This window comes from Phoca vitulina, unplaced genomic scaffold (assembly GCF_004348235.1).
Source record: "Phoca vitulina isolate PV1807 unplaced genomic scaffold, GSC_HSeal_1.0 scaffold16, whole genome shotgun sequence".
Taxonomy (NCBI): Eukaryota; Metazoa; Chordata; class Mammalia; order Carnivora; family Phocidae; genus Phoca; species Phoca vitulina.
The window spans coordinates 7,504,735-7,521,384 of NW_022589719.1; the positions used below are offsets into that span (position 1 = coordinate 7,504,735).

A 16,650-nucleotide genomic window follows, 5' to 3' on the forward strand; every position below is an offset into this window, starting at 1 on the left:
AGGGCAGGCCGGGCGAGCAGGCGGCCCCCCGACCACACAGCCGGCTGGCAACAACGAGCTCACCCAGCAGCCTGCCGCTTACACCTCTAACCAACCGCCCACCAAGTCAGCTCAGGTTCCGCGGGCCTCACGCGGGCCCGCGCGCTGCAGCTGCGGTGGCAGCCCCGGGAGGCGCACTGGCGTTCTGTGTCCAGTTGCAGTGACAAGAGTGGACTCAAGAGGAGAGCAAAACTGGAGGCAGAATGATCCAGTAAAAGGCTGTTTCAATAAAGGCAAGGGAGTAATGGTGGTCTAAACCAAAGTGGCAGCGAAGATGAAAAGAGGTCGTGGATCTGAGTACTATTGAGGAAGTAATTTATCAAGTGTTGGGTTGTTTTTTTTTTTTAAGATTTTATTTACTTATTTATTTGAAAGAGAGAGAGAGAGAGAGTGCACGAGCTGGGGGAAGGAGAGAAGAAGACTCCCTGCTGAGCAGGGAACCTGAAGTGGGGCTCCATCCTAGGACCCTAGGATCATGACCTGAGCCAAATGCAGATGCGTAACTGACTGAGTCACCCAGGTGCCCCTATCAGGTGTTTTAATACCTCTTCTCTGAGATCTAGCCCCCAAGCTCTAAGTACTACAGTTCTGATAATACATCATCTGCCTTGTTTCTGGAATCTCTCCAGATTCTGGGAGCTTCTAACTGTCTTCTCTTAACCTGCTCTCTTACTTTTGCCTGATCCCTGGGGCCCTGCTACCTCCTGATGGCCCTCTATGAAGCATTTGGAGAACCTCTCCCACCTCATGTCTCTTTCTCTCTCTCTTTTTTTTTTTTTGGTTCACCTATGAGAGATACTGCTTACTCAGATTTGAAGATGGCTGCACAGTCAGCAGCGAAAGTTGTGCTAAAAAGCACCACCAAGTGCTCTAAATGAGCACTTTACTAATATGCTGAAGAACACACAGCTGATGCCAGTGAATATTCGGGCTTCCGTGCAGCAACAACAGCAGCTAGCCAGTGCCAGAAACAGAAGACTGGCCCAGCAGATGGAGAATAGACCCTCTGTCCAGGCAGCATTAAAACTTAAGCAGAAGAGCTTAAAGCAGCGCCTGGGTAAGAGTAACATCCAGGCACCGTTAGGCTGACCCATAGGCACCCTGGCCAGGGGAGCAATCGGAGGACGAGGGCTGCCCATAATCCAGAGAGGCTTACCCCGAGGAGGACTACGTGGGAGACGTGCCACCAGAACCCTGCTTAGGGGTGGGATGTCGCTCCAAGGTGGATGAGCCGTAGCTCCCCGAATGGGCTTAAGAAGAGGTGGTGTTCCAGGTCGTAGAGGTCCTGAGAGAGGGGGCCTAGGGCGTGGAGCTATGCGCTGTGGCGGAATTGGTGGTAGAGGTCGGGGTATGATAGGTCGGCGAAGAGGGGGCTTTGGAGGTCAAGGCCGAGGACGTGGATGAGGGAGAGGTGCCCTCACTCGCCCTGTACTGACCAAGGAGCAGCTGGACAACCAGTTGGATGCATACATGTCGAAAACAAAAGGACACCTGGATGCCGAGTTGGATGCCTACATGGCACAAACAGATCCAGAAACTAGTGATTGAAACCTGCCCACCCTCCTGTGAGAGACTCTTGTTCAAAAGTCACCACATCTGTAAATAACCTTGAGATAACAGATGGAGAAGAAACCTGACTGATGCTGGAAGGACCTATCACAATAGGCTATGGGCTTAACTTGCCACCAGTTTGTGCATTTAGTGTGTTCCTTTTACTTTTTTGATACTGTGTTGTATGAAACCCTTTTTTCCTCTGACTTGGGTTTTATTTTGTTGTGTTTGGCGTTCCCCCTCCAATCGCTCTGACTTCTCTTTGAACATGAATGTGGTGGCCTTGTGGCTAGAAAACCCTCTTCCCACCTCTGCCTCCCTTCATCTGTCATATGCTCTCATGTTCTAACATTTCCTCTTGTCATCTCTTTGTCCCCACGAGAAAAGCCCCAGAAAGAACCCATCAATGTTCCTTCCTCATGCCTAGGTTTCTGAGAGACGGTTCTGTTCTACATAATCTTTAATATAAAGCCTCTTAGAAGTGTTTAAAAAAAAAAAAGAAAGAAAAACTGGAAAAATAGGAGTAAAATAAACCCAAAGCAAGCAAAAAGAAGGAAATAATAAAGATAACACTAGAGATCAATGGAATTGAAAAGACAAAACGTTGGAGAAAATAAAAACAAAAACTGATTCTTTGACATTAACGATATTGATAAGCCTTGGGGCACCTGGGTGGCTCAGTTGATTAAGTGTCTGCCTTTGGTTCAGGTCATGATCCCGGCGTCCTGGGACCGAGTCCCACATCCAGCTCTCTGCTCAGCTGGGAGCCTGCTTTTCCCTCTCCCTCTGCCTCTGCCGCTCCACCTGCTTGTACTCTCTCTCTCTCTCTGTGTCAAATAAATAAATAAAATATTTTAAAAATCTCAATATTGATAAGCCTTTAGCAAGACTGACAAAGAAAAAAGAGATAAGCCATAAATTACCAATATCAGGAATGAAAGAGGGGCTATCATTATAAATCCCATAGACGTTAAAAAGATATTAAGGGAAAACTAAGAACAACTTTATTGACACAAATCTGCAAACAGATGAAATAGAATAATTCTTTGAAAATAACAGACTACCAAAATTCACCCAAGATGTAATAGTTAAATAATTCAGTAACAAAGAAATTGTATTTGCAGTTAAAAGTTTCCAAAAAAGCAATCTCTAAGCACAAATGGTTGTCTTGGCAAATTCTAAGAAATATTTAAAGAAGAATTAACACCTATTCTACACAATCTCTTCCAGAAATAAGAAGAGGAAAGGACATTCCCAATTTATGAAGACAGCATTACCCAAACACCAAACCTAGACAAAGATAGCAGTAGAAAAAAATCAAAACAGAAAACCACTACAAGCTAAATATGCCTCATGACCATAAATGTAATAAAGCTCAATAAAACATTAAGGAATTGAATATTTCAATATATAAAAACAATAAAACATCATGACCAAGTCAAGATTCTAGTGGGAATGTGAGATTGGTACAGTGTTGGAAACTCAATAAATGTAATCCACCATATTAACAATCTAAAGAAGGAAAAAAAAATCACATGATCATATCAATTGATTCAGGAAGAGGATTTGACAAAATTCAACATCGAGTCATGAGAAAGACTCTCAACAAACTAGGAATAGAAGAAAAATTTCTTAACCCAATAAAGAGTGTCTATAAAATACATAGCTAACATATTTAATGGTGAAAGACTGAATGCCTTTTCTTTACATTTGGGAACAAAGCAAGGATGTCCACTTTCACCACTCAACATTGTATTGGATGTTCTAGCCTGTATAATAAGGTAAGAAAAAGAAATAAAAGGTAAGCATATTTTCAGATGACATGATTATCTATGCAGAAAATCTCAAGGAATCCATGACAGAACTTTCAAACTAGTGAATTTAATGAGGTTGCAGGATACAAGGTCAACATACAAGAACAAAATGTATTTCTTTATACTGGCAATGAATAAAATTTTTAAAAATTACATTAGCTCCAAAGAATTAAATACTTAGGTACAAATCTAAAAAACATGAAAATAGTCTGTATGCTTAAAACTACAAGAATATATGATAAATAAATGATAAAATAAATAAAAAAGACCTAAATAAATCAAGAAATTACTATTTTATGGTTTGAAAGAATCATCATAGCAAAGATGTAACTCTCCCCAAACTGATTGGTAGATCAAATCCCAGCATTATTTTTATAGACACAGATAAGCTGATTTTAAAATTTAAATGGAAAAGCAAAGGAACTATAGTAACCAAAACAATTTTGGAAGACAGTAATAATGTTGGAGAAATCACACTATCAGATTTTAAGATTTGTTATAAAGCTACAGCAATCAATTCAGTGTGATACTAGCAAAATGATAGACACAGATCAATGGAACAGAATAGAGAACCCAGAAATAACCCACATAAATATGTCCAAGTGATTTTTTACAAAGTTGTGAAAGCGATTCAATAGAGGAAGCCTTTCAATAAATGATGTTGAAACAACTGGATAGCCATACACAAACAAACAAACAAAAAACCTGGATCTTAACCTCAAACTTTATATGAAAATTAACTCAAAAATAGATCATAAATGGGGCGCCTGGGTGGCTCATTTGGTTAAGCGACTGCCTTCGGCTCAGGTCATGATCCTGGAGTCCCGGGATCGAGTCCCGCATCGGGCTCCCTGCTCGTCGGGGAGTCTGCTTCTCCCTCTGACCCTCCTCCCTCTCATGCTCTCTGTCTCTCATTCTCTCTCTCTCAAATAAATAAATAAAATCTTTAAGAAAAAAAAAAAAAAAAAAGATCATAAATCTACATGTAAAACATAGAATTATGACATTTTAAAGAAAAAAAACAGGCAGAAAAATCTTTGTGACTTGGAGTTAGATAAAGAGTTCTTAGATGTGATACCAAAAGCACAATCCATAAAACAATAGTGAATTCTACTTGAGCAAAATGAAAAACTTTTGCTCCATTTAAGGCACTATTTTGAGAAAGGAAAGACAAGCTACAGACGGAGATAAAATATTTGCAAATCACATACCCAACAAAGGGCTTGTATCTAGAATATAAAAAGAACTCTCATAACTCAACTGTAAGAAAACTACCCAGTTTTTAAAAAACACTGTGTTCATGAATTGGAAGACACAACATAGCTAAAATTTAATTCTCAAATTTATCTATAAATTTAACTCAATTCCAATAAAAATTCCAACAGATTTTTTGAAGGTATATAAAAGTTCATTCTAAAATTTATATGAGAACACAAAGGAACTAAAATATCCCAAATGATTTCAGCAAAAGGATGGCAAATAAGCATATAAAATGTTCATTAGCCATTTGGGAAATGTGGATTAAAGCCACAGTGAGATACTCTTGCACATCTATTAGAATAGCTAAAATTAAAAAAAATATATTATCAGTGCTGCTAAGGATGTAGAGTAACTGGAACTCAATATATTGTTGGTAGCAAAATGAAATAGCCACTCTGGATAGCAGTTTGGCAGTTTCTTATAAAATTAAGCATATAGGGATGCCTGGGTGGCTCAGTTGGTTAGGTGTTTGACTCTTGATTTCAGCTCAGGTCATGATCTCAGGGTCATGGGATTGAGCAGCTCTGTGCTCAGCGGGGAGTCTGCTGGAGATTGTCCCACTCTCTCTGCCTCTCTCCTTGCTCACACTCTTTCTCTTTCTCAAATAAATAAATGAATCTTTAAAAAAATAAAATAAATAAAATTAAGCATGTATTTACCGTATGACCCAGCAATCCCATTCCTAGGTATTTGCCCTAGAAAAATGAAAACTTATGTTCACATAAATCTCTGTCCATGAATATTTATAGAAGCTCTATTCATAATCACCAAGAATTGGAAACACCCAAATGTCCTTCAATGGGTGAATGTATAAACAAACCGTGCTGCATCTGTACAACAAAATACTAATAAAATTCAGCAATAAAAGGAACAAATTATTTGTACACAAAACAATTCGGATTGATCTAAAAGGCATTATATCTATTTAAAGAAGCTGCTTTTTAAGAGTTTACATACTATATAATTCTATTCATATGCCATTCCCTAAAAGACAGAACTGTAGTGACAAGGAAAAGATTAGTTATTTCCAGGGCTAAGGTGTAAGGAGAGGGTCTCACTACCAAGGGATAACGCAAGGGAAATTTTTTTGGAGCAAAATATGGAACTATTCTGTACTTTTATTGTGGAGGTAGTTACAGAAATACATACATGTGTTAAAATTCATAGAACTGTATACAAAAAGCAAGTACATTATATGTTAATTTAAAAATAAAGTGGGGTGCCTGGGTGGCTCAGTCAGTTAAGCGACTGACTCTTGATTTTGGCTCAGGTCATGATCTCAAGGTCATGAGATCGAGCTCTGGGTTGGGCTCTGTGCTCAGCGGGTAGTGTGCTTGAGATCCTCTCTGTCCCTCTCCCTCTGATGCTCCCCCCACTTGTGCACGTACTCTCTCTAAATTAAATAAATATTTATTTATTTTCAGGGCATATTTTATTTATTTTATTTTTTTATTATTTTCAGTTAGCCAGCATAGAGTTTTCGATGTAGTGTACAACGATTCATTAGTTGTGTATAACAAAAAAATAAAGATAAAGTAAAATGGTTACTTGGGGAGTTTTTGTTGCTGAAGGACTAAAAGAGTTGGAACTTGAAATAACGTTTTACAAATTTGGTTGCATTTATTTCCTAAATAAGCTATATTCATCTATCACCTACAGAGAAAAAGAGAAAGAGGAAGCGTGGTGATGGGGGAGATGATTAGTTTACATACATGTCCATATTCATGAAGTTGGAATGTATCTTTTGGATGAAATCTAATGATTGAGCTCTGAATATGTTGCCCTTAAGGTATTTGTGGGATATTTCTGGTGTAGATATTTGTTATATACACATCTGAAATGCAGAAGAGAGCTGAGGTGAGATATTCTGTTTAGGAAACTTGGGGTTTAGATGAGATTGCTCAAGAATGCAGAGATTGAGGGGTGCTTGGGTGGCTCAGTCATTGGGTGTCTGCCTTCGGCTCAGGTCATGGTCCCGGGATCCTGAGATCGAGCCCCGCATTGGGCTCCCTGCTCTGTGGGAAGCCTGCTTCTCCCTCTCCCACTCCCCCTGCTTGTGTTCCCTCTCTCGCTGTGTCTCTATCAAATAAATAAATAAAACTTTTTTTTTTAAAGATTTTATTTATTTATTTGAGAGAGAGAGAATGAGAGAGAGCACATGAGAAGGGGGAGGGTCAGAGGGAGAAGCAGACTCCCTGCCAAGCAGGGAGCCCGATGTGGGACTCAATCCAGGGACTCCAGGATCATGACCTGAGCCGAAGTCAGTCGCTTAACCAACTAAGCCACCCAGGCACCCAATAAATAAAATCTTAAAAAAAAAAAACAAAAAAAAAAACTGTGCAAGGAATAAGAACTGAATTTATTTAACCTAACCTCTTCATTTGAAAGATGATGAAACTGAGGGCTCAGAAATGAAGTCACTTGACCAAAATAATGCTTAATCTGCCCCCCCACGGCCATATTTTGCTAGTTCTCAAATCTTCCTGTTAACATGAAGTTACTCTCCACCACAATTATTGCACACACAGAGCAGTACACATAACCGCATGTTTGGTCCCTTTCTAAATGCATTTGTGTAGTCAGGTGAACCAGAAATTATGGGAGAAGGGGAGTTACCTTCCCTGGCGGTAAATGGGCTGCAAGAGGGTATGAGTGTGGTCTTGAGAGATGTGTAGACTTGGTATAAACAGAAAGAAGAGGTACAAGGAAACAGACTGTATTTCGAAAACAAAACAAGACCTCTGGCAGAAAAATATTGCCAGGGTAGATACATATGAACAGATATTTTATTCTCTTTCTACCTGGAAACTATCCTTCTAGAATTCTCTAGTAAAACTCTGAAAGTTTCTGTAGTTTACTCTAGTGAAAGAGATTGTTCCCTTGCCATATTCCCAGATGGTGTTCTGGGGGAACAGGGAGTAGGACCATTTGGCTGGAGTTCGGCTAGAAGATAAATTAGAGGGGAGAATGGATGGTCTTCAATTCGAGACTAAGTTTAGGAACATAATAAATAAGCATGTGAGTATTTAAGTTAGATGGGGATCTCTGCTTGAATTCATTGCATTACCTACCAGTGGTATAACTTGTGCCTCGACCTCTGTAAGTCTCAATTTCCTCCCCTGAAAAATAGGGAATGTGTTAGTGCTGAAGAGAATACATATAATGCACTTACTGTAGGTGCCAGACTTAGTAAATGAAATGTTTAATAAATGCTGTGCTTTACTTTTATTATTAATTAGGTATGTAGCTCCGTTCTGTAGGAAATGGCCAAAGACAATACAAGCCAACATTTTTGGACAGAAATAGTTCCTGTCATTTGTAAATTGATCTTTATGTGGTTTAAGCTGGTATGACTAGTCCCCTCCATGGGAATTGTAGAGATATTTACAGTTGAATGCAGAGGCCTGAGCTCAACTGAGACAATACTAAAGATATAAATGGAAAGGCACATTATACTAGGAGGCTGGAGGGTGGAGGAGAGGCATTATTTGTCAAGTGGCATCAGTGTCCACAGCAGACTGGACCAGTGGGAGGAGGGGGGGCTGGAAGGCAGGAAGGACGGGGGAAGGCAGTTATTGAAGCAAAAGGGTCCTAGAAACAGAGAGCAGCATGAGTAAGCTGCTGATTGAATTTATCTAGGATGATGAGGGGATTATAATGTTCTAAGAGATTACTTAAGCTTAGAAAGAGGAAGTAGTAGGATCTCTCATCTTCCTGCCCCTGAGAATTTATGATGTTGGAGACCGTGTTTCCAGTGCTTTTTATTCATCCATTCCTTTTTAAAAAATATATTAAATAAAGATGACAAAATAGAGGTGAAAAATGCCTGCCTCATTTTGTGTTTGCAGATTTACTTGTGGACTCCAGAGTAAGGACATGATGGGGCAGGGAGTACAAGTTATATTCCTTTTATCAATCATTGCTGTAACTTAGATATTTAGTCCATGCGCACTTTACAGATGCATGCAAACAAAAGATACTCTATAAAATTCATTTGTGAGGACTCATAGTTGCATCTCTCAAACAAGTTTCTGTCCAGTCATTATGTTTTTTAAAAAAAAAAAAATTTGTTTATGGGATTGTAATTCAGTTACCTCTTCCCTGGAAGTAAAATTCCTGGGTAGACCAGGAAGCTCACTAACGAGTCCCAGTGGTCCCAACCCTAGCTGGACTGTAAAATCAGCTGCAGAACTTAAAAAAAAAATGTATGAGCCTGGCCTGGGCTCCACTCCAGAACATTTAAATTAGACTCTCCAGAAGTAATTTCCTTTCATTTACTCTAAAAGAATCTAAGATTTTAAAAAATAGAATTGGCACAACATTTCTCCCTCTTATAATGAAATTTTTGGCTTAATGAACCTTCAGTGAATAACTTTTAGGGTATTAGCATTTTGCAAACTCTGACCCAGCACATCTATCCTGAGGAACAGAGCAGGAGGAAATGGTCGTAGATGCATTCCAAAATTTATCAACCATGACACATTGCAACAATTTTTTTAATAGTAAAAATGAGAAATAATCTAAATGTGCATTAAGAGGATTTTCTAATTGAGTATAATTAAGGTTAAAAAAATTGGGGTACAACCATTTAATGGACTACTTTGTAGCCATTAAAAATAATGTTGTGAGAGAATTACCTAATGCATTTAACATGCATGCAATTTATTAAGACAAAGAAGGATGTTATACAATAATATGTATGTGAGATATACTTCTTTGTAAAAAAAACACAAAACTGTATGAATAGAAAAAAGACTGGCGGAATAGGGGCACCTGGGTGGCTCAGTCGTTAAGCATCTGCCTTCAGCTCAGGTCATGATCCCAGGGTCCTGGGATCGAGCCCCGCATCAGGCTCCCTGCTCGGGAGAGCCTGCTTCTCCCTCTCCCACTCTCCCTGCTTGTGTTCCCTCTCTTGCTGTCTCTCTCTCTGTGAAATAAATAAAATCTTTAAATTAAAAAAAAAAGAAAAAGAAAAAAGACTGGAGGAATATATTCCAAAACAGTAAATATTTAAGATGGGAAATATTATGATTTTTATATTCTTTCTTAGGCCTAATATTATTTTCTGGATTTTTTATACTAAGCATAAATTATTTTTATAATGAAAAAAATGTTATTAGATTAAAAGCAGTTATAGAAATCTAAACATCTGAAACATTACTCTATGGAGCTACTCATTTGATATATTGAAAGTAATTGCCACCAAAAAAAAAAAAAAGTAATTGCCACCATCATTTTACATATGTGTAAACAGGTAAAAGAGCCTTACAGGAACACCTTTGATTTTTCTGTAAAAATAACCATGGTCAAGTCCTTATACAATGTATGACTATGATTTAGGAAGAAAAGTCCGGAACAACTGGCTTAATTTGGCAAAGACAGAGGGAGATGGGGTTTTGGGCTCTCTGACTGGTTTTTGCAGTTGTTCTGAACTAACAGGTTGCTTTCTTCCTCAATGTTTTCTAATTAGGAACAGCCGTTCTGAGCTTTGCACGAGGTTTCTTCTTCCTCTCAATCCTCCACCCCTGAAAGTTAAATCTATCTCTAAGGCAAGGAAGTGGTGGAGTAGACAAGGCAGTGGATTGGGAAATTTGTACATTTCATCTGCTTTAAAACATGTAATCTAAGTGTCCTGTGGAAGAACCGGACTGTTGTGATAATGGTGGTATGGTATGAACACTTCCCAGTGTTTTTCAACATTAGATTGGGAGAACACAATAATCTTAGCTGATTGGGCAATCCATGTAAACAATCATAAAGCGAGCAGATTCCCTTCTACCAAACTGGAGCTCAGATCAGCTTAGAATCTAAGGATGAATTCACGACTGCTGTTAGAGGATGTATCGTTCTCCTGTGTGAGAAGAGGACATGAGTGTGGTTGATCTTAGTCACGTTGTGGGCTAAACAAAAAGGAAGAAAATATTCTCACTCCCTTGTATATGTTTCTTAGTTGTTTTTGTGTAGGTTGTCCCCAACCGATGAAACCAGAAAGCTCCCAGGGCTCCTCTCTCTGAAGGAAAGGTGCATTCAGAAGGGGTGAGCCACTGGTGTTACCTTGAGGAGTCACTGATAACTTCCAGGGCCTAACCTCCCTACAGCTGCTGTCACGCCTGTGAGCAGAACCTGGGTGAGCTTTGGAGTGTGCAGAATATGACTGTTGCAGATGAGTCTTGGAGATCATCTACTTACTTGGATAATTTCCCAGATGATAAAGGTCACACCAGTTTATCCAAGAATACCCAAAATGGGCAAGGTGGATTTGAACTTTGCTAAGCCAGTGGTCTCCCGCCATTTTCTCTCTGGCCCTCCCAGATGATGCTCTTTCTTGTGATGAAACTGGGGAGAAGAATGGGGAGGAAGACAGTGTCTGCCCTTAAACACTCACAGGCTAATAGGAGGAGATCCCATGAAATATTCACCATAGGAAAGTAGGGAGTGGGGGGGGGAGGTCTAGAGGGTAACCAACTGACAAACAAAGCCATTGCCAAGCTCAGATATGGGGTGACTGGGTCTGCCTGGGGTGATGGCAACTGAAATGGGGAGGAAGGGCCAAATATGAGAAGAACACAAAGGAAGATCCCATGTAGATTTGATATATTTAGTATAGACTCGCTTCCTCTATTCTTCCTCCAATTAGATGAGAGGAAAAGCCCTTAGCACTATTCCTAGCATTTGGTAAGTACTCAGTAAACAGGAGCTTATACTAATCATGACTGGACATACATAGGCTACTAAAGAGAAAGGCCTTATATTTGAATAAGGCTTGATGAATCTGCCATGACCCCAGCCAGGCCAATATTTTATTTTTGTTGGGCTGACACAGGGTTAACATTAAAGGTTTATTAACATATATATTAAAGATACATTATAATGTTAATGTGTCTTTGGGACAGATTAATACCTGTCTTTAAAGATATCACTTTCTTTCTCTCCCTCTCTCAACATATTTATTTACACATATATATGCAAGCTTCCCTATATATATGTACATAAGGTAGAATAACATTACTTAGAAATAGATATACGTGCATCAAACTATCACAAAGTTTATATGAACTTAAAGGCATATTAGTTTTGTCTACATATATATTTCTATAAAGGACTATGAGTCTATATGCATACCTACATATTATTCTATCACTCATCATGAATTTCTGGCTCCCCATAGAAAATGACTATGTAGTTTGTGATCAATGGAAGGACAAAAGATTTGCATATTTAGATTGTATTCAATACATACTCTATGAATAAAAAGGCCATAACTTAAAATATAGCCTTTGGTATTTGCACAATGTCTTCATTACTATTGAACAAAAACTGATCAACACATTCATTTTGTGGAGAAAAGTTTTATAAATGGGATGAATGAGATATTTTTTCTTTAGTCCTTAAAATGACAATGTAAAGAAACGGGATCTCTTTTCCCTGGAGATGAGAATACCCCAGGGGTATAATATTTCCAGAAAGGATACTGTAGATGTGGTGAGAAGCTGCTGTATCTCATTTCCCATGAGGCCACAGGAGAACACGATCGTAGCAGGAAGCTGTGGTTTAGGCTTTAAAATGCCTTTCTCATGAGGTAGTATAGAAGGAATGGGCCATTAAAGGAGTTTATGTATTTTCTCTCTTTTTTTTTTTTTTTTGCTGTTTCAAAAAGGTAACCAGTTATCTGAAATTGGTTAAGTCAGTCTATTCCATATAGCCCATTCTAAGACATGTCCCCTTCCTACTCTCAGGAAACTTCTGATGAGGTGGTGGGTGGATCTCATCAGAAGGAGCCAGTCTTGTATCATCATGATCCCAGTGCCTCTTTGCTTCTCCCCACAACACCAGCTGGGAGGACCAGGAATGGGAATTGTACTAATCATGGAAACCACTAAGAAACATCAGAGACACCATGTGGCCTGGCATTAAAATATGGCTGGACCTATCCTATTTACTTTCTCAAGGAATCACTAGAGAATATGTATTTCAACAATGGGAGCGGAAGTTGAAAAGCAGCCAGGGCATAGAGGAGGGTTGTGACTGGCCATTAGCTTAAAAAGCAGCAGAAGAGTGCGTAAGCGGAGGAAACAGTGGCTGAAGAGAGAAGATTGAATAGATGCAAGAGAGAGAAAGCGAGTCAAATGTTCATGTGACCTCATGAGGGAGCTGCCTAAATTGGTGATGGGTTTCCAGACTGGTGTCAAGCACCCTATCCTTTCTTTTCTCTGTATCAACTGGATGATTTTGGCCACAAGGAACAGAAAACTCAAGTGAAAGCAATTTAAACTGGGGGGGCATTTATTATCTCACATAACACAAAGTCTGGAGACCAAGATGGTCTATACTCAATGTTTCGACTTTTGAATAAGCCTAGTTCCCTCATGGATGCCAGATACCTTTAGAAGCTCCATGTATCAACCTTATTTTCTCAAAGATGTACCTCCTGCAACCTCCTACCCTGTGCCAGTGTGGCTCAATTTCCCTTGGCTTGCTGCCCAGTGGGCACCCTGAGGTCTCTCTCCACCATCATTCTGGAATTTTCTGGGTCTGTTTGTTGTGTTGAATCCCCTGCTTCCCAGATTTCTCATCTTCACTTTTCTTGGTTTATTCCCTTGTTTTGGTGGAGTACATTCTCTAGTAGCTTTCGAGGGGTACATGGGAAATAAATTTTTTGAGACATTGAATAGTTGAAGCATCTTAATTTTATCCTAATAGTTGATTGATAGTTTGGCCAAGTATAGATTATGGTTTGGAAGTAATTTTCACTCAGAGGTTTGAAGGTATTGCTCTATTATGACCCAGCTTGCTGTGTTACTGTAGAGAAGTCCAATGTCATTCTGATTCTTGATCCTGAGTATGTAATCGATTTTTTCCTTCGCCTCTATAATAGACTCTCTTTGTCCCCGGTGTTTTGAAATTTCATAATGATGTGCTTGGTGTGTTAGCGTGAACCTCTTTTTTTTACTGTTTGGCACTCAGTAAAACCCTTCAGTCTGGAAATTTATGACCTTAGTACTGGGATTTTTTTTTTTTTTTTACATTCTTTCATTATATCTACCCCCATAAGTTTTCTTTCTCTTTTCTAGAAGTTTTATTACTTGGATGTTGGACCTTTTTTGCTCTAATTGTTGCCCCTCCTCCATCTATTTTTTTTTCTTTTTTTACTTCTTGCTCTATTTTTAGGAAGATTTCCTCAGCTTTATCATCTAACCTTTTTATTGAAATTTGTCATTTCTCTTATTTTTAATTTTCAGAAGATCTTTCCTGTTCTTTGATTCTCTCCCTTACCTCTTTTGTAAAAATGAAAAAAACCAAAAAACTAAACCCCCCCAAACCCCATCTTGTTCTTGTTTTATAGATGCAAAATGTACTCTTATCTCTCTGAGGACATCAGTGAAATTTTTTCTCCCTATATCATAGCTGTATCTTCCAAATTGTTTTTCTATATTTGCCTGGACTCTGCCCTTTATGTCAGAGCCTTCCTCAAATATCTGATGATCCTTTGCAGTCTAATCTTACTGGAGAGTGGACCACTAAAAAGCTAACTGCAAACACTTTGCACATGCTTGGGCCTTGTCAACTGTTGGACAGATTACCCAAAGAAGAATCCTCCAGTCTCCTGCCTGAAAGGGTATAATCCTGAGTGTCAGCATTTTGGGGACCCAACTTATGGAAGAGGTCTGAGTGTGTGGAATTTCACTCAGTCTCCTTGTTTTCAATCCAGCCACTCTGTGCTCGGCTTTGCTTGGTGGTCCTTAAGAAAGACATCCTCTCTTGCCTTTTGCATTGTCACCTCTCAGTGTGGGGAGAAGAAATTACCAGATGCACCGAGGGGATTTGCAGATGTCTTTTTTTTTCTTTAACAGATTAAAAAAAAAAAAAATCCTTTTGTTTTCAGCCTGGTCTTTACTCCCGTGCCCAGAATTTCCACTTTCTGATATTTTGGGGCACTCTTGTGAAATTAGGTTTTTTTCTTAGCCTTCTGCACTGATGGGTTAGTATTCAGCTTTTTTGGGTCTGCTGTCAGTTCCTACATTTAAAAACTTAGCTTTAAAATTTTTGTTGGTCTTCTTTCCTCTCTTAGTTTCTTTGTTTTTACAGATCTATGCCTTGGAGGAATTTTTATTTACCATCTTTTTAGTGGGGTTTTGGAAAGGACCAGTGGGGAATACATGTATTTAATCTGTCAACTTTATTGTGAAGCCCTTTGGACTTCTCTTTTTAATACTAAAGACATTTTCCCAGAATTTCCCACTAGACATACTACATGGGGCTACATGCCAATGCCTAAACCAATTACTAGCAGGGGATGAGGTCACTTTGGCTTAGAAAAACTGCAATTCACTCCTGGCAGTGAGGAGGAGCCCCTTCCCTGAGCACAGGACCACACAGAGGGCGGAAAACTAGAGTGTGATATTCAAAATATTCAACATCAGATAAAGCATGGCACCAAGCAGTCAGAATGGACACACTGCCCAACAGGGCGAATAAAGCCCTAGGAATACCGAGTGAAATCTGATTCTGCCAGCAAGGAAGAAGATGGGAAAGGATTTGTGTGCGCCCCCAATGGTGGCTGCAAAAACCTTGGTTCTTAGCACCTAAACAGCAAACGCAGAAAATAAAGTGCAGAATTGCTTTAAAGAAAGGACCAAATCACCTCATAAGGACAATTTCAGCCTAAGAATTTTTACCCAAAGCAGAATTGCTCCATTTAATAATGTTCTCTGAGAGCAGTCTACTAATCTGAACCAAACACCATCGCAGGGAGCCAGAGTACATACAAATTACAGAGCGAAGGCCACTTTCCAATTCTGGCACAACAGAAGGCTGTATATAAAAGGTTGCTCTGAGTACTTTAAGACTGAACTTTGGGAGAAAGGTTCTGCCTCAGTGGTATTTACGACTAATCGGTTTTATCTCACTTGCCAGCTCTTGATTTATGACGGCTCTCTTGAGCATTGGCCTGAGTAGACTCTGAGTTCGGGCTGGGATCAGCTGGAAAGAGCACTGTGCTCACTTAGCAACATGCATGTGGATATTGGCATAGGGAGTGCCAGCACATGAGCTATTTATTTTCTCTCTTTTTTCAGGTCATTCCCACCTGGGTCAAGGCTCAATGGAATCACCCAGCCTAGGGGTGTCCAAATTGCCAACTGTACCTAAGACAAGGGGATAACCTTTTCTCTTGGCTGACACTTTCAATTGAGGAAGAAGAGCATCCTCAAGGAAGAGTTCTTGGGGATTTTGCTAACATCAGGGTCAAAAGGAGAAGGAAGTTTGGCTCAGTTGGTAGAGGCTGCGACTCTTGATCTCAGGGTTGTAAGTTTGAACCCCACGTTGGGTGTAGAGATTAGTTAAAAACAAAATCTTAAAAAAAAGGAGAAGGAAGTTTTGTTGAGCTTCATCTTTGAGAAGAAAACTAGAAGACAGAGGTGCAAGGATGTTTCAGTGACTCTGAAATGAAATGTGGATGGGTAAAGTATAAAATATTTCCACAGCTCTGTGACTAACAACACCAAGTTTGCTATTTCTGCTTCCTGGTGGTAATTAGCAGTCAAACAACTTGTGTGTTTTGGGTCATTAAATATGATCATGGGTAAGGAGAGCAACCAGCCTTGGAACAACATGGGTGGTGGGGTTGTGGGGTTGTTGAGCACATGGTCAAGAAAGAATTGTTGAATGGAAAAAAGACAGTTTCTTCAACAAATGGTGTTGGGTAAATTGGACAGCCACATGCAGAAGAATGAAACTGGACCATTTCCTTACACTACACACAAAAATAGACTCAAAATGGATGAGTGAGACAGGAATCTATCAAAATCCTTGAGGAGAACACAGGCAGCAACCTCATCAACCTCAGCTGCAGCAACTTCTTCCTAGAAACATTGCCAAAGGCAAGGGAAGCAAAGGCAAAAATGAACTATTGGGACTTCGTCAAGATAAAAAGCTTTTGCACAGCAAAGGAAACAGTCAACAAAACCAAAAGACAACCGATAGAATG

The 16,650-nt window shown here is 39.5% G+C and overlaps 1 pseudogene; it reads left to right on the forward strand.

Annotated features, from left to right (window-relative positions):
- The first annotated feature begins 857 nt into the window (after positions 1-857).
- LOC116638930 lies at positions 858-1,163 on the forward strand (annotated as a pseudogene).
- Positions 1,164-16,650: the final 15,487 nt, after the last annotated feature.